The 21,486-nt window shown below is 44.1% G+C and overlaps 1 protein-coding gene and 1 non-coding gene across 3 annotated transcripts in view; both read left to right on the top strand.

Moving 5' to 3' along the window:
- Positions 1-21,486, top strand: part of LOC126335027 (rhotekin-like) — a 1,081,506-nt gene that overhangs the window by 317,957 nt on the left and 742,063 nt on the right. The gene's annotated exons all lie outside the window — the stretch shown is intronic.
- Positions 811-885, top strand: Trnas-cga (transfer RNA serine (anticodon CGA)). The gene has a single exon. It is a non-coding gene; the product is annotated as a tRNA-Ser (tRNA).

Raw genomic sequence — 21,486 nt, 5'->3', positions numbered from 1 at the left:
ATGACTTCTGGTGGGGATATCTGAAAGATCGTGTCTATCATGGATGTATTTGGCCTCTTTCTGATCTGAAGGATGGCATACGACGACGTACCTCTCTGTTAACACCGAATATGCTGTGAGTAACTGTCGACCAGGACATGTTACGGATGCAGCATTTTGCCGAGTCAGGAGACAATACTGTAACTTGTAACGTGGCAGAAACACCGTTGTTCCTTTTCCTGTCTCACACCACTTTCTGATTGTTTACAGTGCCATATTTTACCTGATGTCTCGGTCGGGCACACAGTTTTAATCTGCCAGGAAGTTTCATATCAGCGCACACTCCGCTGCAGAGTGAAAAATCTCATTCTGGAAACATCCCCCAAGCTGTGGCTAAGCCATGTCTCCGCAATATCCTTTCTTTCAGGAGTGCTAGTTCTGCAAGTTTCGCAGAAGAGCTTCTGTAAAGTTTCGAAGGTAGGAGACGGATACTGGCAGAAGTAAAGCTGTGAGTACCGGGCGTGAGTCGTGCTTCGGTAGCTCAGTTGGTAGAGCACTTGCCCGCGAAAGGCAAAGGTCCCGAGTTCGAGTCTCGGTCGGGCACACAGTTTTAATCTGCCAGAAAGTTTCATATCAGCGCACACTCCGCTGCAGAGTAAAAAATCTCATTCTGGAAACATCCCCCAGGCTGTGGCTAAGCCATGTCTCCGCAATATCCTTTCTTTCAGGAGTGCTAGTTCTGCAAGTTTCGCAGAGGAGCTTCTGTAAAGTTTGGAAGGTAGGAGACGGATACTGGCAGAAGTAAAGCTGTGAGTACCGGGCGTGAGTCGTGCTTCGGTAGCTCAGTTGGTAGAGCACTTGCCCGCGAAAGGCAAAGGTCCCGAGTTCGAGTCTCGGTCGGGAACACAGTTTTAATCTGCCAGGAAGTTTCAAGCCGAGTTTGCCCTCCGTCTCTAACGACCTCGTCAACGGGACGTAAAACCCCATCTTCCCTCCTTCCTTCTCCTTCCGAAATGGGTTTAATTAACGTGAGGAAGCGACAGGCAAATACTTGGCGCCATAAAAACTGGGTGTGCGGCTAAGGTGTGTGAAAAGTGCAACCAGTGCAATTTCCGCCCACACAAAAGTCTGTGAAATTTACGACCAATATTGCTGGAAAGTACTTGGTCATTAAGCCGATGCCTGCATGCACCACGAGAGTACACAGGAACAGTAAAGTGGTCTTCCGCTGTGTCCGAGCAGAGCGTCGGTGCCATCAAGCAAATGGACAGCGGCGTAAACATCCTGCTGCCGGAAGGAGAGCGCATCCAGAGGTCGCGTAACGTTTTGCGAAATGTGCTCTTACATACATATTGCAGAGCTTCTGCTTTTTTTTTTAACGTTTAAATCCTGCTTCACTTTTTTATGGCGTGCTCTCAGTCGTGATAAGCAAATTATGCTATGAATTGTCACCATAAAATTTTTGTTTGCTTGTTATTACTTAAGTAATTTGGGTCAAGAGGAATGTTCGATGCGAGTCGTCGCCTTTGGCCAGTGACGTAATTTTAAAGGCGGCTGTCACGTCACCTTCCGGTGCATATATTCACTGTTCCGCTGTTAGTTGGGGAAACCAACGAATGTGAAAGCTTAAACGCGTTTGAAAGAAAAAAATCAATAAAATCACGTTATAGTCAACATATTGTTTAAGGCTTCTGTTATATGTTTTCTACGTCACTGGTGGGCCACAAGGTACACAGGCAGTGAATCTGGATTTTTTTACATCTTCTATGATTACATTTAAATGTGGCAGTAACTAAGACAGCAACTTAAACAATTTTGCTTTTATTTCATTTTGTATTATTCCCATGCAAATTTTAAATTGTTCAGTAGCGACCGAAATAGCTTTCCTCTGAGTGTTTTATATTACGTAGTTCATGTAGAGGTCGCCATACAGCCAACTGATCTGTTCTCTCCAAAGCCTATTCATTATACAGTAGTCTTGAATGAAGTATAACAGGGGACTGACGTGTTGGGACATGTGCTAAAACTATGAAATAGAGGTATGTAATCTAATGTACACTGAAGAGCCAAAGAAATTGGTACACCTGCCTAATATCGTATAGGGCCCCCGCGAGCAAGTGGAAGTGTCGCAACGCGACGTTGCATGGACTCTACTAATATCTGAAGTAGTGCTGGAAGCAACTGACACCATGAATCCTGCAGGGCTGCCCATAAATCCGTAAGAGTACGAGGGGGTTGCAAGGCAGATACGCCAAGAATGTTCATTTCTGGGGAGTTTGATGACCAGCGGAAGTGTTTAAATTCAGAAGAGTGTTCCTGGAGCCACTCTGTAGCAATTCTGGAAGTGTGGGGTGACGCATTGTCCTGCTGGAATTTTTCAAGTCCGTCAGAATGCACAATGGACATGAATGGATGCAGGTAATCAGACTGGATGCATACGTACGTGTCTTCCGTCAGAGATGTATCTAGACGTATCAGGGGTCCCGTATCACTCAAATTGCACACGCCTGACCCTCACAGAGCCACTGCCAGCTAGAAAAGTCCCCTTCTGACATGCAGGATCCATGGATTCATGAGGTTGTATCCATACCCGTAGACGTCCATCCGCTCGATAGAATTTGAAACGAGACTCGTCCGACCAGGCAACATGTTTCCGCCATTAACAGTCCAATGTCGGTGTTGACGGCCCCAAGCAAGGCGTAAAGTTTTCTACCTTGCAGTGATCAAGGGTACACGACTGGGGCATTCGGCTCCGAAGGCCTATATAGATGATGTTTCGTTGAATGGTTCGCATGCTGACACTTGTTGGTGGCCCAGCATTGAAACCTGCAGCAATTTAAGGAAGAGTGGCACTCACATCGCCCTAAGCGATTCTCTTCAGTCGTCGTTGGTCCCGCTCTTGCAGGATCTTGTTCCGGCCGCAGCGACGTCGGAGATTTGATGTGTTACCGGATTCCTGATATTAACGGCACACTCGTGAAACGGTCGTACAGGAAAACCCCACTTCATCGCTACCTCGGAGATACTGTGTTCGATCGCTATAACACCACGTTCAAACTCACTTAAATCTTGGTAATCTGCCATTGTAGCAGCAGTAACAGATCTAACAACTACAACAGACACTTGTTGTCTTATATAGGCGTTGCCGACTGCAGCACCGTATTCTGCCTGTTTACATCTCTCTGTATTTGAATACGCATGCCTAACCAGTTTCTTTGGCGCGTCAACGTATAAACGATGTACAGGGTGTTACAAAAAGGTACGGCCGAACTTTCAGGAAACATTCCTCACACACAAAGAAAGAAAATATGTTATGTGGACATGTGTCCGGAAACGCTTACTTTCCATGTCAGAGCTCATTTTATTACTAATCTTCAGATCACATTAATCATGGAATGGAAACACACAGCAACAGAACGTACCACCGTGACTACAAACACTTTGTCACAGGAAATGTTCAAAATGTCCTCCGTTAGCGAGGATACATGCACCCACCCTCCGTCACATGGAATCCCTGATGCGCTGATGCAGCCCTGGAGAATGGCGTATTGTATCACAGCCGTCCACAATACGAGCACGAAGAATCTCTACATTTGGTACCGGGGTTGCTTTGACAAGAGCTTTCAAATGCCCCCATAAATGTAAGTCAAGAGGGTTGAGGTCAGGAGAGCGTGGAGTCCATGGCATTGGTCCGCCTCTACCAATCCATCGGTCACCGAACCTGTTGTTGAGAACCGTACGAACACTTCGACTGAAATGTGCAGGAGCTCCATCGTGCACGAAACACATGTTCTGTCGTACTTGTAAAGGCACATGTTGTAGCAGCACAGGTGGAGTAGCCCGTATGAAATCATGGCGGTGAATGGAGGAAGTACAGTACATACTAACGAAACTAAGCTCTAACATGGAAATTAAGCGTTTCCGGGCACATGTACACATAGCATCTTTTCTTTATTTTTCTGTGAGGAATGTTTCCTGAAAGTTTGGCCGTACCTTTTTGTAACAGCCTGTAGATTACGCCACGAGTTGCAACTTTTTTACTATCGCCTGAGTATGTACTTGTATTTTTTAGCAATGATAATGGCTAGGCACTAGCCGAAATGTAGATGTATTTTCAGAAAACCGGAAAGTCAAATCACAGTCGTTGAGTGGATCCACGTTGCTAATGGAAGGTAACTCGATCATACTATACAGTTTTATAATGCTTGTGAATCTACCATCTACGGTCGCAGGTTCGAATCCTGCCCCAGGGTATGGATGTGTGTGATTTCCTTAGGTTAGGTTTAAGTAGTTCTAAGCTCTAGGGGACTGATGACCACAGATGTTAAGTCCCATAGTGCTCAGAGCAATTTGAACCATTTGAATCTACCACGTGGCAATAAGAACAATCATATGCAGAATAATAATTATAAAGACAATTGTTATGTTTTGACGTCATACATTGATGATGGGCGGATATAGTGCTAGGGGTAGCAGGAGGAGACATGTAGAGCTTGTCATCTTTGTACGTCCATACTCCTGGTCTCTTAGTTCGAATGACAATGCAACTTGTGTTCATTACATGTCAGTTGTTGATCCACGCAATAGACGACATTTTATGTCAATTTATTTTAAGATGTGCTTCGTATAGTAGAATAGAAAAGATTTTTAAATTCCATGTTTGTAATTTCGTTTTATGTTTTCGATTGTAGTTTCTGATCATCGGGTCATAAATACTAATTTCGTGATTGCGTCCGACAGAAAATAAAATAAATTATGATCATATTTTACTGAAAAAAACGTTGGCATTACAATTTTTGTTCGAATATCTTCAGCCTTCGTCAGTACGCTACGTAAAAAGCCTTCGGTTCTGCTACCTACCGGGCAAGTTGCGGAGTTTGCTACCTCTTACTTTGCGCCGCGTGATGTCAACGTGGTGTTTCCGACCGCAAATATTTTAGCATTGGATATCCCTATCATTTTAGTAAAAATAACATCCCTTCACTTTTATCCAGACTTAGACGCGGCTATGTAGACAGTACACAGGCATGTTTAGTTTTTCTTTATTTTTAGTTATTTTTAATTTTATCTTCCTGACGTGTTCAGTGCTTACTGCTTGTGTCTTCATGTGTATTTTGGCTTTTGTTTGGGAGTAAAGAAGCAGAGTAGGAAATATCTTCGTCTACTCTTTTGTGCATCCGATGTCCGCATGTATTATGTACAGTGGTTTCAGTTTTTCGAACAACTGTCAAATGTCTCATCCGTATGTACAGTTCCATTTTCACACAGGATTGTCTCCGGTTCTTCGCAACAGTTTCGTTTGGTGAGGAACAGACCCATAGTCACTTTTCAAGAAACTGTTACCTTCCGTTATTGTCAAAAGCGTCTTCGCTCAATTGAATCTCTGAACTAGAGCCAGTGTTCGGATCGTCCGAATAGTTCCTCTTCTTGCTCTACACAATCCGATCTTGGATTTCGGCATATTTGCGACGTAATCGAAAGCTTTATCTTTCAAATCTTGAAATCCCACTTCAAAATTTGGAAAAGGTCCACTAGCGTTTCTTCACCAGCTCTTTTCGTGCAATGTCAATCTGCACATTGTTTCGTCAGGTGGGCATCAGTGTTGCTGTTCAGCCATGCTTCTGCCATTCGCAATGTTTAAAGGACAGCGGCGTTTACTCATCACATTTTCTGATGGCCATCCTTCAGAAGTCTGGAGGCGGCAAGGAGGCAACCCCTCCTCCTCTTCCCCCCCCCCCCCCCCCCCCCCGGTTCACCACAAAATCAGACTCACCCTGCGCAACGCCCGTGACACGGTCTGATGACATTTTCTCACAGTAGCTGCTCAAAGAAGCCTCGGAATTCAACTTGATGTATATTGCTAAGGAAGAGATGGGCCGCTGTAACAGGCAAAGGCCTTGTAGTTGTAGTACAGAAGAAGAGAAACTTTATGCTTAGTAGTGGTTACAGCAAGTGTCCGGCGGGGCCATCGCATGGGTGCAGACTGCTCTCTATATCTCAGGTAGTCTCCCGTAGTACCGGGTAAATCCCTGCACCGATGGCGCTGATTCCCTAATGTGGAAGTATGAGACTCTGGGACCGTCATACAAGAGCTGTATAAAGTGACGTCGCATAAAATAAATTATGCATGTTATGCATGTCAGAAACACAGTACTAAACCATACGTTGGTGTTGCGGTGACATAGAGAGTATCAAGCCATACAAATATAACAATGGTAATTGAAGACCAGCAACGGTCTTACAAGAATGAATAATAAAGTACGAGCTGAAGACAGGAGGGGAGGATAACAAAACGATCGGTATCTGGTAACACAACTAAATTCTGAATAAAGATAAACGAAATGATACGTGTTACAAACCGGACACAATGGGAAGCACCAGGCCCCTTTGCTTTTTTTCTTTTATCACTCGTTTATTACATCAGAGAAACACACATTTTAAGACAAAATTTAACTACATGAAATATTGCTCCCAGTAAAGGTCAACATAAGCAGTGACAAAACTTAGTTCTCTCAAGAGTTTCTGCTGGCAACAAATTTTAAGGTGGCAATGAAAGGTTTATATCAATTTAGCTCCAACGCGTAGCTAGTGATTCAGTCACGACACAGACACTTCAACACTTTCGGTAACAAATAAATAGCGTGAATTTGTACTCACAGTAACCAACTAATCAACATTCTTGCCATTGAATAACTAGTAGGCCATTTGGAACGAATTAGCAACACCCCGCAACTAGGAGAGTTAATACCAACAGTCTTTAAATGTCTTGCTCCCCATCAAATAAACAAACTTACAGCAATTAAATGAATAACAAATCAAATACACTATGCTCCACTCAAACTCTTCAGTGGAAGCCAAGCCAAAATGAAGATTCCATTAACTGACTAGCACTCAAACACTACAGCTCATCTCTGTGTTCCCAGACACACATGGGGCAAACTTATACAAGACAAGATTTTTGAAGGGAGCACATCAGTAAAACCGGTAGTGGAGCTAACTCGTGCCACTGAAAATTAAGGTATTAGACCGGGGCACAAGGTGGTGTACAATGAGGTTGCCTTAGTGCTGTACTGCGCTCCAAAATATTAATTCAAACGGCCAATTCAAAATTAAGTACGCAAAAACCAGCATTAATTAACGAGGAGCGACACCAGGTCGCTCGAAGGGATGACAACACTTAATTGAAAAGGCGAATGTCGGAAGCGGCAGTAACATCAAACACCTTCTCTGAGTTTTAACCAGGAGTCACTTCCCGCTATACAAGTAAACATTTAACCAAGCACAAGGAAGGAACCCCAAAGAGGAAATTCAATTAAAATCCCAAAAAGATTATAAAGGAGAGGGAACCCCAACTACTTAAATTTAAAAGAATTAGCTCTCCCCAAAGGCAGTGTAAACGGGAAGGCCACGCTTAACAGGCCACCAAAATTGGTTACAAAAGGTCTTATACAGTTGCTCCTTTTCTTTAAAGAAACACAAGGCTGCTTAACTTCTGCTGGCTTCTGCTGAACGTCCGGTATGGCTCGTGTAGGATACACCAGGCAGCAACGCAAGCTAGGCGGTCACAAGGCACGGCGAGCAAAATCAGGAGACCAGACAGGCAGGCAGCCAATACATATCCTCCATGCTGGACCGGCAGACCACGTACAACCAACTCCACATGTACGTGGTGGCTTCCCACCTCGTACCTCGCGGCGTCTCAGCAGGTAGCCCGAGCAAACGTCAATTGCGACTCGCCACGCGAAAGCGGAAAACAACAAACAAGCAAAGATAAGAAATATCGAAGGATCGATAATGGACATCCAAGGGACTGGCGCGCCAAAACGAGCGCCACAACTCACGAAAGAAATGACTTAGATGGCGAGAGTATCAGGAGAGATATCACTTGTAGAATTTGAGCGTTAGTGAAGTTAAAATACAGGAAGTCGGTATCACTACTCACTAGGAGGGAGTGGCATAGTAGATATGCGATGAAAAGTGTAAATGGTCTGCGAAATGACAGTTGTTGACAGAAGGCAAGGTACTGACAAAGATATTGTACCGAAAAACCAACTGGAGAGAAACAGTTGTCTGTAACAGTGGAATAAGTGATACAGAGCACTGACTGGAGTTACAAAATCTAATGTGTTTCATAAGTGGTGTTACAGGAAGACTCTAAAAGTTACATGGATGCAAACCGAGATAGTAAACTGTTGGCTTGGTCAAACGAGGATCTAGATGTATGGAAAAAACTTACTAAAGGAAAAGATATGTGGCACCGACGTGGCTTGAGGCGTGTTGCCCTAGCTCATTTGACCGTGGAAGGGATATTTGGTGGGAAAAATCGTAAGCTACATTCCAGACAAATAAGTCTAGAAAATACGTTTAATTTATAGGGGATGTTAACATTTCTACTTTTCAGAATAGTTCGGATACACAGTAGGCAACATATTGTTCAATTTCCTAATGTATCGCATTGTGGCTTAAATCATTCACTGACGATTCGGAAAGTGTATAATGTGTACATCGTCATCATGAGTAATTAAATACAAAATTCAGAGTAAAGAAATGCGCATCCGACAGAAAAAAATAATTGCGGAAGGTTCAAGAAAGGAATTCGCAATCCTTTACTTCTGATGTTTGACAGAGCACAACGACTGCAGCGTAAGACGTGGCGTTCTTAACCGAAAGCGAGGTCGTTACTTAAACTGTTCCTCCAGTTCCTTGCGCAAAAAGCCAGGAATGTGAGCGAATTAGTTAGTCCAGGTACGACTCATTTTCTTAATTAGTATGCAGAGCAAATTAATGTTGGCTGTCGGCGAGGCGGACTGTAAAATGTAGCCGTAATCAAAATTGCATCCAGGTCGTCCCGTGGTTGTAGCCTTTTCTGCAGCACAAGCAAGGCCAGGTAAACAGCTTCAGGGCTCTGATCGGCGTACAACGATGACTTTATATTGCTTGCTACTAAGGACACACTTTGACTTTGGACAAATGTGCTACGGAACAGAATCAGACAGCCAGATCCAAAGACTCGACACTATGCAGTACAAAGTCTTGCGTGTAGTTACTGGGACATTCATGCCAACCCCAACGACCGTATTACTGGCCGAAGCGAACGACCCAACGTTAAACCTGCGACGAATATTCCTCTGTAATAAATTTCTCCTGCAGCTCTCTTTCGAAGAACGAGGGCCACTTGATGAAGAGTTCCGGGAATTAATATCCTACTGTGCATGCAGACAACAATTTCCACCCGTCGCGGCTAAATTTATGGAGAAACAGGCATTAAGGCACAAGGTGTGGAACAACAGGCCATACGAACGTCTTCTCTGCAGATGGATGCCAGGACCAGTTTAACGTTTCGAAACGAGGATCCAACTAACGCAACAGCAATGGGATTCCTGTCTCACTACCACGATGCGTGCGTGGTGTGTACAGATGGCTCCAAGTCTAGTGAAGGCGCTGGTAGTGCCTACTGAGTATCCCAGAGCAAACGAAAAGGTCTATACAAGCTGGATTCACACCCCACTATTGTGACAGCCGAGTCGATTAGCACTTTTGAAGCATTGATATTCGCAGACACGGTAGTCATAAACTCTGATAGTACGTTAGCCCTACAACGACGTCATAACAATTGTACCAACGCCATATTTGCAGCAGTTATCGACATTGTGTTTCAGTTGCAGAGGAACTAAGCAACATCATGATGATATGCATGAAAGGCCTCTCTGGGATACCTGGCAATGACAAGGAGGTACCCTGGCAAACATTGTCTGGAAATGTGGTAGAAAACCCAAAGAGAGTCTAGTCGTATGTAAAGTACACCAGTGGCAAAAAACAGTCAATACCGTCACGGCGCGATAGCGATGGAGATGTTATCGATGATGGTGCCACTAAAGCGGGGTTACTAAATACAGTTTTCCGTAATTCCTTCTCGAAAGAAGACGAAGTAAATATTCCAGAATTCGAAACCAGAACAACTGTTTGCATGCGTGACATTAAAGTAGATATCTTAGGAGGTAGATATCTTAGGTGTTGCGAAACAAATCATTTTAAGAAAGTCTTCCGGTCCTGATGGTATACGAATCTGGTTCCTTTCAGAGTATGCAGACACAATAGCCCCTTTTTTAGCAATCATATACAATCGCTCACTTGACGAAAGGTCTGTTCATAAAGACTGGAAAGTAGCACAGATCACACCAATATTCAAGAAAAGAAATAGGAGTAACCCATCGAATTACACACCAATATCACTGACCTCAATTTGCAGTAGGATTTTGGAGCACAAAGTGTACTCGAACATTATGAACCACCTTGAAGAAAATGACATTGATACATAACCAACACGGATTCAGAAAATATCGTTCTTGTACATCACAGCTAGCTCTTTATTCCAATGGATTAATGAGTGCTGTCGGCAAGGGATCTAAGATCGATTCCATATGCGTAGATTTCCAGAAGGCTTTTGATACCGTTCCTCACAAGCAACTATTAATCAAATGGCCCATCGAACATATGCCGGTGTGAGGTGGAGCGCACCCCATTAAGTTAAGTAGTGGTTTTGACTTTGTACATATGTACTGTTTGTGTTTTCCTTTTCTTTTTCGTTTATAAATGTATAGCTATGGTGTTCTTTTAATCACTGACAAAGGTCTTCTTAGGCACTTGTGGGTTTATTGTTGTTCTGAAGAAGTTGTAGTTATCTGGTTTTATTGTTGTTCTGAAGAAGGTGTAGTTATCTACGCCGAAGCCTGGGTTAACACTTAACACAAGGTACTTTCTTCGCAATCGAGGCGGGTCTTCAGTTTTTTAATATATTAACCAAAGATTACTGACGCGCTGCGATGTTGAAGGTTCTTAAAAATAGTGAAGTGTAATATTCATACTGAGACATACAGCGCGTCCAAGTTTGCATCTCGTCGATGAAATCTGCTGAGAACTGAAAAACATGAGTTCATGAACTACTGACGGTGGCGGCCAACTATTAAATCGTTTCAGTAAATTGTGCATCTAGTACAGGAAATCATTTTAATATTGTTTCCTTATTTTTCTGTTTGCGCCATTACGTGAAAAATTAAAATGATTAAAAAGTATATCACAAACTGGCGACATCTTTCAACAGTTATATAAAAACTATAGCTTCACGCTACGATAATTGTTTCAAATTAAACTATTGTACATTTTAACATGGCAACCAAAGGTGTTTCTCAAATATAAGCGATACGCTTCACGGTGGACTAATTTCTTCTACGGAAGTCTGTCAAAAATAAACCAAAATCTGTTGCAGCTCGCTAACTAGAATCACTACATCAACATCTGCATCATTAGCCTGCAATTCACACTTAAGTGGCTGGCAGAGCTTTCTTCGAACCACTGTTCCTGTCTCTAACGGCGCGTGGGAATAACGAACTCTTAAATCTTTCTGTGCGAGCTCTGATTTTTCTTATTTTATTACGATAATCAATCTTCCCTTTGAAGGTTAGCGACAGTAAAATATTTTCACACTCTGAGGAAACATTTGGTGATTGAAATTTCGTGAAAAGATCCCGGAATTGGGGTGGCAGTGATTAAAACAAAGAAACGAAAAATGTTTTCGTTTCAATCATTGCTATCCCAATGCCGGGACATTCTCTTCTCTGTCTCTCAATAATACAAACGAGCTGCCCTTCTTTGGACGTTTTCGATGTCCTCCGTCAGTCCTATCTGGTAAGGATCCTCTACAGCAGAGCAGTACTCTAGCAGACGCCGGACACGCGTGGTGTAGACGATTTCCTTAGCAGACGTGTTCTTGCAGTCTTTGGTGCGCCTTCCCCGCTAAGTTGAAGAAATATTGCATATAAATATATTCGTCCTTTACCACTTAACTTTTACTTAATTATTGTTTTCTGTTGTTTCAGGTAAACCACCATGAGTGATTAAACTACTAGGCCAACGTACAGTGACCGGGTTCTTCTACAAATCCGAAGATAAATCAGTAAGTAAAACCTGTACAGTCTGTGGGAACCGTACGATCCGGCGTAGCTTTTCGGTGGATTTATAAGCTTTCGGCTTGGTGATTACAATGTTTATCTGTCATATTCTCTGAAAAGCCTTTCGTTGCTGCACTCATGCCTAATTACAGATGTCATGAGACAGATCATGAACCACTGAGGTATGGTTACAGCTTTCACAGTATTGAAACGGTTGAGAATATCCAAACCAGGAATGATTTGCAAAGCGCTGTTGGTGTTTGGTGTGTCGGGAGGGGGGTTCCTTCGCATTAGTTACACGTGATAAAACCTGTGTGCTTCTAGCGTAACAATTACATGTGACGTTATTTCCCGAAGGACGAACTATTGCAGCCAAATAACATTACTTATCGCTGAATAACCTGTAGGACGTCTTACGGGCAGAACTGATGGCAAGCGACATTCTGTGGTAGCTTAATGGGATGCTGAATCCTGTCATAAACTCCATACAGTGCCGACATCGCACCACCTATTGTAGTCTATACATGATGATGGTTACCCCGAAACGCTCCTTTTTCTGGCGCACTAAGGCTGCATGCGGAATTGACCACTAGAAGTCACGAGAGCCGGTCGCGCCAATACTACACTAATGCTCATATATTAAATATAATTGCAGAATGTGGTGCCACACAACGTCGCACTACACAAAACTGGCGCTAATAGCATAGGAACATAGGGAACACACACGACACAGATCTGTAAGTCCACGGTATTGGTGATAAGTTGAGAAAACCGTCCCGAAACACATGTGCTACAAAACGCCACTGTTTCCTGCGCATGTACCCCGACATCAATATGAGATATGATCACCATGCACACGTACACAGGCCGCACAAGGGATTGGTATACTCTGGATCAGGTGGTCGAGCAGCTGCTGAGGTAAAGCCTCCCATTCTTGCACCAATGCATGTCGGTGCTCCTGAGGTGTCGCAGGGGTTTGAAGACGTGCAGCGATACGTCGACCAAGAGCATCCCAAACGTGTTCGATGGGGTTTAGGTCTGAAGAACAGGCAGGCCATTACATTCCCCTGATATCTTCTGTTTCAAGACACTCCTACACGGTGGCAGCTCGGTGGGGCTGTGCGTTATCGTCCATCAGGAGGAAGATGGGACCCACTGCATTCCTGAATAGGCGGACATACTAGTGCAAAGGAACATCCATACACCTGACCCGTTACAGTTCCTCTGTCAAAGACAAGCAGGGGTGTACGTGCACCAATCATACTCCCATCCCACACCATCAAACCACGACCTCCATACAAGTCCCTTTCAAGGACATCGAGGGTTTGGTATCTGATGAAAATCTGGCGAGAATCACTGTTCAGACTATACCTGGACTCGTCCGTGAACATAACCTGGGACCACTGTTCCAATGACCATGTACTGTGTTCTTGACACCAGGCTTTAAGGGCTCTCCTGTGACCATGAGTCAGTGGAATGCACCTTGCAGGTCTCCGGGCAAATAAATCATCTCTGTTCAATCGTCTGTAGGCTGTGTGTCTGGACTGTTCCAGTGGCTGCATTAAGGTCCCGAACAAGACTAGCTGGAGTACTCCGTGGCTGTCTGCGGGCACTGATGCTGAGATATCGGTCTTCTTTCGGTGTTGTACACTGTGGACGTCCCGTACTGCAGGGCCTGGACACGTTTCCTGTCTGCTGGAATCGTTGCCATAATCTTGAGATCACACTTTGTGGCACACAGAGGGCCCGTGCTAAGTCCTGCTGTGTTTGACCTGCCTCCAGTCGCCCTAGTATTCTACCCCTCATAACGTCATCAATATGTGTTCTTTGAGCCATTTTCAACACACAGTCACTTTTAGCGTGTCTGTAAACGTCTGCACACTTACTCGCTGCACCGTACTCTGCGACGATCGCAGGTCAAATGCACCGCATGGTCATACCCCTAGATGATTTAAACTGGCAAAACTGCCCACCAGAGCTTTGTTTCACCATGTATCAGCATTAACCTTAATTAATGAGCATGAGTGTAAAAGATGACAGGAGTATTGTGTTGTCAGTAGAACAGTACTAACAGCAGAATGGGTCGATTAGGAGATTTTGGGAACTCCGAACGTACACTAGTGATTGGATATCATTTGAAGCAGTGCATCCATCAGGGACATTTCAACACTTCTAAAGCTGCCCAAACCCACTGTTGGTGATTGTGAAGTGGAAACACGAAGGAACAACCACAGCTAAACAACGAGCTAACAAACCAGATAGACCTCATAATATTTGCAGACTGGGACAGTAGAGCATTGCGGAGAGTGGTTTTTAAAAATATTATAAAATGAGCGGAAGGAATCGTGAGTCCCAAAATGATACGAGCAGTCCAACAACCGCAATGACTGTGCGAAAAAATAGTAGCTTCTGCTAAGTCACATATGTCTTTGGTCAGTGCAAAGCTACGCTTGAGGTGCTGTGAAGAGGAACCCCACTGGACAATACATGATTTGGAGTGATAATGACGCTATACCATGTGACAGCCCGATAGCAGGGCTTGTGTTTGGCAAATGCACGTAGAGCTTTACTTGCCATCATGCGTGGGGCCAAAAGTGAAGTATGGAGGAGATAATATTACGTGGGGGGGAGGGGGGATTTCGAGGTTAGGTTGTGGTCCCCTTATTGTACCCTCAAGAAAACGCTAAATTTGGAAGGATATGACAACATAATACAGTACTGTGTACTGCATAGAACAGAGGAACATTTTGGAGACGATGGTTATGTCACAAGGGCACTTCACCCTGTCATACAGCAGCTTCTGAGAGGCGTTGGTTTGTGAACAATAACGTTCTTGAAATGGAGTGGCCCGTCCAGATTCCCAGCATGAACTCAGTGAAACGCCTTTGGGATAAGTTAGAACGTCGACTGCGCACCAGACCCCAGCATCCATTATCACTTGGTTCGTGAACAATAACGTTCTTGAAATGGAGTGGCCCGTCCAGATTCCCAGCATGAACTCAGTGAAACGCCTTTGGGATAAGTTAGAACGTCGACTGCGCACCAGACCCCAGCATCCATTATCACTTGGTTCGTGAACAATAACGTTCTTGAAATGGAGTGGCCCGTCCAGATTCCCAGCATGAACTCAGTGAAACTCCTTTGGGATAAGTTAGAACGTCGACTGCGCACCAGACCCCAGCATCCATTATCACTACCCCTTCTGGGATTGTTGAGGAATAACAGGTTGCCATTTCTTCACATCAGTGAATGTGTCTCCAGGAGAATTAAGCCGTCATGGAGGTGAAGTGTGGACACACACCTTAGCAGTGTGCACATGTCATTCCCGTTTTCAAGAAGGGACGTCGAACAGATGTGCTGAACCATAGACCTATATCTCTAATGTCGATCAGTTGTAGAATTTTGGAAAACGTATTACGTTCGAGTATAATGACTTTTCTGGAGACTAGAAACCTACTCTAGCTAAACCAAGATTAGGAAGACCTCATGTGCTAACGGACAGGCACTAACGAGCAGTGGGGTCAAAAATCGTATGCAGTCAGCGGAGGGAGTAACTTATGATTTGCGAGGTGATGCTAGTAGTCAAGCTAGCACAATGACTGTGGGTAAACAGTTAAACAGAATGGGGTACAATGGTTGAGAAGTTCCTCATGAGCCACACATTTCTGTAATCAGTGCTCAGTGACGTTTGATGTAAACAGCGACAGTGGATGACTGGAACAAATGATATGGAGTGATGAATCGGGCTATACCTTGTGGAAACCCGATGGAAGAGTTTGGGTTTGGGTTTGGCGAAAGCCTGGAGAATGTTACCTGTCAATGTGCGTAGTACCAACAGCGAACTATAGACGAATTGGTGGTACGGTATGTAGACGTTTTTCGCGGTTAGGACGCGGTCCCCTTCCTGCTCTAAGAAAACACTAAATGCGGAAGGATATGAATACATTTTATAGTATTCTGTTCTATGTACCGTAGACGAGCAGTTCGAGTAAGATGAGTAATTGTATCAGCATGTTAGGCAACGATCTGTCGACAACAACATTCTTGAAATAGAGTGGGCTGTCCAGAATCGCGATCTACACCCTATGGAACGCCATGGGGATGAGACAGAACTTCGACTTCGCTCCAGGGTCTAGCGTCCAATACGACCACCTTGCCTGCTGGAAGAATGGACTGTTATTCGTCCACACACATTCAACGCCTCAGTGAACGTATTCCCAGCAGAATTAAGGCCGTCTAGTAGAGGCAAGTGTGGACACAGTACATATTAATGTTCACTAAAAAGTGGGCGGATATTTTTGATCGGATACTATAGACCGCAACTGGACCGTTCATGTGGCGGTTTTCAATGAACCAAGAGACATGCAGTACGTGCCAGTATTGGTCAGTTTACGCCTCAAGTATACTACCCAGATGCTCTCAGAACCTACTTTCGACCGCGATTTGTGGCTGATGTGTCGATATTTTTATCCCACATTGTTCATCAATCTAAGGCGGTGACAATGGGTTATAAGCCGCTCTCCAGAGGTAAATCATCCCGGTGTCTCTGTATTACGTCTTCCTCAATGGTAGAGAAAACAGAAACCTGAGAGAGACAGCGGCGCGACGACAAGCTATTCGCAGATTCCTGTAAAAGCAAAAGAATAAGACGGAATATAAAACGCGACTTTATGCAACACGCTTCATTGTGATTCAGTCGAAGAAACCAGTGACTACGCTTTCCCGAGCCGCGGGTTAGCCGAAGGTCAGTCGCGTGCGCCTTAGCGCCGCCTAGTCCATTCTCCCGCGCTCATCCGCTGTTGTAGCTGCGTATTATGGCCCGGGTCACGCCGGGGACGTCTTCCTCTCTCCTCCGAGGGGCTCAGGGACGCTTTCGCAACCAGGGGTCACCACCTGTCTCACTCCTCCGCTCGCTCACTCTCTCCGCCATCGCCGCAAAACCTCTAAAACAAACCTAACACTACGAACGTACGTTCCGTGGCACAACAACTTCATCTAATGGGCCTCCGCCCCTCCTATGGAGAGAAAGAGGATGTCAACACGGAAGATCATGCGATGTAAAAACAATGGTGAAATGTAAACTTTCAGAGCCGAACGTCCCGTTCAGCGGAGGACATCTTGAATTGCGATTGTAGCTTTTTGTTGCTATTCACTGAAGCAAGATTACGTTTCATCGCGCGGTCCCAGGAAGAGGCACGAAGTCACGTGTTTTGAAAACTAGAGCGCGTTCACGGTTGCTGCCGTCCGCTGTATCTATTACCCCATAATTCCAATCCCAAAGAAAGCAGGCGTTGACAGATGTGAAAATTACCGAACTATCAGTTTAATAAGTCACAGCTGCAAAATACTAACGCGAATTATTTACAGATGAATGGAAAAACTGGTAGGAGCTGACCTCAGGGAAGATCAGTTTGGATTCTGTAGAAATATTTGAACACGTGAGGCAATACTGACCCTACGACTTATCTTAGAAAATAGATTACCTACATTTCCAGCATTTATAGAAAGCCTTCAACAATGTGGACTGGAATACTCTGTGTCAAATTCTGAAGGTGGCAGGGGTAAAATACAGGGAGCAAAAGGATATTTACAATTTGTACAGAAACCAGATGGCAGTTATAAGAGTTGAGGGGCATGAAAGGGAAGCAGCGGTTGGGAAGGGAGTGAGACAGGGTTGTAGCCTCTCCCCGATGTTATTCAATCTGTATATTGAGCAAGCAGTAAAGGAAACAAAAGAAAAATTCGGAGTAGGTATTAAAATCCATGGAGAAGAAATCAAAACTTTGAGGTTCGCTGATGACATTGTAATTCTATCAGAGACAGTAAAGGACTTGGAAGAGCAGTTGAACGGAATGGACAGTGTCTTGAAAGGAGGTTATAAGATGAACATCAACAAAAGCAAAACGAGGATGTAGATCTTATAAGACGACTGAAGTAGCAAATGAGTTTTGCTATTTGGGGAGCAAAATAACTGATGATGGTCGAAGTAGAGAGGATATAAAATGTAGACTGGCAATGGCAAGGAAACCGTTTCTGAAGAAGAGAAATATCTTAACATCGAGTATTAATTTTAAGTGTCAGGAAGTCTTTTATGAAAGTATTTGTATGGAGTGTAGCCATGTATGGAAGTGAAACATGGACGATAAATAGTTTGGACAAGAAGAGAATAGAAGCTTTCGAAATGTGGTGCTACAGAAGAATGCAGAAGATTAGATGGGTACATCACGTAACTGATGAGGAGGTATCGAATAGGATTGGGGAGAAGAGAAGTTTGTGGCACAACTTGACTAGAAGAAGGGATCAGTTGGTAGGACATGTTTTGAGGCATCAAGGGATCACAAATTAAGCATTGAAGGGCAGCGTGGAGGGTAAAAATCGTAGAGGGAGACCAAGAGATGAATACACTAAGCAGATTCAGAAGGATGTAGGTTGCAGTAAGTACTGGGAGATGAAGAAGCTTGCACAGGATAGGGTAGCATGCAGAGCTGCATCAAACCAGTCTCAGGACCACAACGACAACAACAACACATGGTGGAAGAGTGGTGCAGACCTTTTTTTAGAATTAGAATCCAGATACCATTCAGTTTCCAAGCCTCCCCGTTCCGATTAAAGTTATAGGGATGTTTAGTCACAGAAGGATGCTCGTAAAACGACGGAAAAAGCAGGAATTTGCAGTATGCTGTGTACTTGTGGAGAGACTACTAAACATCCCAATCATTTAAATCGGAAGGTGCAGTGCCTGAAAGTGAAAGGTATCTGAATCTCATTTCTGAAGAAGATTTGTACCATCAAAAAGGGACGACAGTAACAGAGTTCCGCGCGAGTTTTCGAAACATGTTACGTCACGCCTCTGCACGGGAGCACGTGGAATTTTACCTTAGTCTGTAGCGAACCAGGCTGTGGATAGGACTTCCAAAAAAACTACAACCTCCTTAAAGATGGATATTACTGGCAGATTAAAACTATGTACCGGACCGAGACTCGAACACGGGACCTTTGCCTTTCGTGGGCAAATGTTCCACCAACTGAGCTCCCGAAGCACGACTGACGTCCCATCCTCATAGCTTTATTTCCGCCAGTACCTCTTCTCCTACCTTTAAGATGTTCTGCACAGAAGGGGACGAATTGTTGGGTTTCAACATGAAATTTATTCGACCACGGCATAATAGCCCGAAGTATTTCAGTAAGTATGATGTGACAGAACTGACTTTACAAAGCACAAGAATTAAGAGACGGTTTTATTAGTACAGATTAAACATACAAAAATGATCCAATTAATTATCTACACATGAATTGGGGTAGCATTTTCCCATCGCACAAATGTAGTATAGTATAGGCGGGAATTAACTTAGACAATTTAGGAATGGTTTTGGAGACAATGGTGTGTCTGTAGCATCTGATCTCAGAGCTTTGCAGAAATTCAAATTCAAACTCTACAAAGCAATGGCAGTGCTTCTACGGACCAAATCAGATACGATAGGTCAACGTCAGTACTACAATATGTGAAGATTTTTGTATATTTCAAACGAGGATTACACCTTGCTATATGAAACGCGTCGCTGGACAAGTGGTTTATCACCAGCTGTTTGTGATTGATCCGAAGTTCTAATATTCCACTAATTATAAAATAACCAGCGAGTCTCCAATTTTAATGGAAAAAAACTAAATTTTTGGGAATTCATTGCCGAGTTTGTGCTACTGCTTTGCAGGAAGTACGATGGTCGTATGATAGATGAGATTCTCTACGCGTCTCCCTTGCGGAGCATGGACCGGTGATGTCGGTCGGCGGTACCTGGTTACCTCCGAACAGGTGCAGGCGAAGACTTTCGTCACCGTCGTCAATAAAAATAAATATTTTGCGCAGCTGACCATTTTCATCTTCTGCTTCTTCAACCAACTCAACATTTCAACTCCCTGCAGGGATCTTTTTCAGGTAGCTGAAGACTGCGTGGCACGAGGCAAAAATGAGTCTGTGTGTCTTTCTGCGTATCTTAATCTCTGTTAGTTTATGTTCGTGGTCCATACGAGAGATACACCATGGCATCCGTAGAAATGTCTCATCGTCTTGTTTGAATGCTAGTTTTATACATGTATCCAGCAGGGCTTGGGGAGAACGCTATCCGTTTTCTTCCATGCATACCCATTTAAGTTCCTGAGCAGATCCGTTACAAATGGGCCATAATCACATGTTTGGAACCAATCATTGTGTCTCAATATTCTGTCGGTGTCTGCTGTAATTCGAGCGAATCAAAGACTCCATAAACACTGGAGCAGCGCTCTAGTATAGACAGTACTGGTCATAGCGTCACCAACCTCTCATCAAAACGAAAGGATGAAAAAGAATGACGCATTGTCTCCTCACTGTGTCGTGAGACTCTGACTCTGGCATTCACCGCTAACGGGAACAGCGTGTTACAGCTATCAGGGCGCTTTGGCCGAGCCCGGAAATCTCCACTCCGGAAACTAATGACATGTTAAAACTTTGTTTCTGATTGGATCCACAGACTTTAAATATTTGAGAAATGAAAACATGGTCAGTTATAGGCTGTATACTTATATTCTTTATATAATTTGTGCGTTTAGCTAATTTCGACAGTGCGTCATTTGCAAGCACACGCGTGATATCAACGTATGCACATCACGTTTTACCTCGCGTAAATATCGGATTCATCTGACTTGTGCCAAGTTACAGGTGCACATTGTAGAAACATTTTTCTTGTTCTGGGCGCCTAAGATCTCGGTCATTACTGTTCGGACGTTGCTGTTACGTGGGCACAGGCATAAATTAGAACAACAACAAAAAATGGTTCTGATGGCTCTGACCACTATGGGAATTAACTTCTAAGGTCATCAGTCCCCTAGAACCTAGAATTACGTAAACCTAACTAACCAAAGGACATCACACACATCCATGCCCGAGGCTGGATTCGAACCTGCGACAGTAGCGGACGAACAACAAAAGATCAGTGGAAAAAGGCTTCTATCTGAGAACAAAAAGTCTGAAAAATGGGGTACCAGCTGCCTCATTCTACCTTCCTCGGCACGTTTAACAATTTTTCCAAAAATTTTGTCATGTGAACACATTCGCGCATTTTTAACATGCAGCTCACCTCTCACCTCCATATACTCCCCTAACAGCAACTCCTTCACTCCCACTAGCCCATCGCTGTCAAGTCGCTCATACCCATCCACTCCCACTTGCCCGTTCTCACTGACTCACTCATTCAGCGCAGCTCATTGTCTCTGTGTGTCTGGTTGTCACTGTCTCCTGTCTCACAGCCACATGCCCTTCGCTAGAGCCTACTACTTACTACTGTATCCGCTCACTGTCACTGTCCCCCTCTTGCTCTCTCTCTTACTGCTGCTATCTCATTCGCTCCTTCTCATTACTGCTGTCGTCTCTTATTACCGTCTCTATCTTTCTCTCCCTTGTTGTCATTCTTGTGGACTCTCTTTCTTATTATCACTGGCTCTCCACTTTCTCCGTCTTTTTACTGCTGCACCACAACCACTGTCTGCTTCGCTCTTTTCCCAGCAGTGTTCTGTCACTGTCTGCTAT

Source organism: Schistocerca gregaria, chromosome 1 (assembly GCF_023897955.1).
Source record: "Schistocerca gregaria isolate iqSchGreg1 chromosome 1, iqSchGreg1.2, whole genome shotgun sequence".
Classification (NCBI taxonomy): domain Eukaryota; kingdom Metazoa; phylum Arthropoda; class Insecta; order Orthoptera; family Acrididae; genus Schistocerca; species Schistocerca gregaria.
Note: the sequence above shows the minus strand (reverse complement) of the source record. Positions and strands in the feature narration are given on the sequence as shown.